The sequence below is a fragment of the Nestor notabilis genome, unplaced genomic scaffold (assembly GCF_000696875.1).
Source record: "Nestor notabilis isolate BGI_N333 unplaced genomic scaffold, ASM69687v1 scaffold20542, whole genome shotgun sequence".
Lineage (NCBI taxonomy): Eukaryota > Metazoa > Chordata > Aves > Psittaciformes > Psittacidae > Nestor > Nestor notabilis.
In genome coordinates this window covers 2,002-2,350 of record NW_009919937.1, presented here as the reverse complement: position 1 = coordinate 2,350, position 349 = coordinate 2,002, and positions in this window count along the sequence as shown.

The window sequence follows — 349 nt, the reverse complement described above, 5'->3', positions numbered from 1 at the left end:
AGCATGGGGAAGCTGCTTTCCACACTCACCCTTGCCTGTTGTGGGTCTTTTATGGGGGGTCACTCCCTCAAATCCCCCCAAGCCAAGTTGTCCCATCATCTCCTGCATTTGCAGTGCTCTTGGGGAAAGCAAGCAGCATTTTATCCCACCCTGAGGCCATCCCAGGCTTTGGGGAAAGATGTGGCAGCACAGGCCGGCGGGGGTCAGCCGAGATGCCTTTTCCCTGCAGCCACCACAGTCCCCACATGCCTCCCTTGGCACTTGCACAGCACTGGGCCCCCATCCCGGGGGAGAAGCCGGAGGCCCAGTGAGCTGGGAAAGGGGGGAAAGGCCTCCTTGGTTCTGATCC